Raw genomic sequence first — 475 nt, 5'->3', positions numbered from 1 at the left:
ATAAAAAAAAATTATATTTTTACCTTTTTTTTTCTTTTCCATATTCTTTCCAATAAACATGGCTCAAAATTCACAAAAAGTGCGGCTTTTGTTTCAAAATGGAACTTAATTTTATTCACATAAATGGATACCAGAAATTACACTTATGTCTAATATTTTTTCTTAAAATTTCACTTATGCCTATACGGTAAGAATTTTGAGGTTACGGGCATGAGATTAATCATTACTATATAGGGGGAAACCTAGATAAATCTTTACATATAACTAGGTATCACTTTTTTATTTGTAGGTATCCTGTATCATACTGAAATGACACTACTAAACAAGTATTTTTTTGGGCGTTGGATCTGACTTTCCACATAGACAATAATTCCACCAATAATGGATATACAGGACCGACCATTAAAATTTAGAAAATCATTTAAATAAAAATGCTTATTTAACTTTTTACTAAAATTTTTTTTGTGTTATGTAT

The sequence above is a fragment of the Arachis ipaensis genome, chromosome B10 (assembly GCF_000816755.2).
Source record: "Arachis ipaensis cultivar K30076 chromosome B10, Araip1.1, whole genome shotgun sequence".
Classification (NCBI taxonomy): domain Eukaryota; kingdom Viridiplantae; phylum Streptophyta; class Magnoliopsida; order Fabales; family Fabaceae; genus Arachis; species Arachis ipaensis.
The sequence above is the reverse complement of the archived record's forward strand: the minus strand, read 5'-3'. Positions refer to the sequence as shown.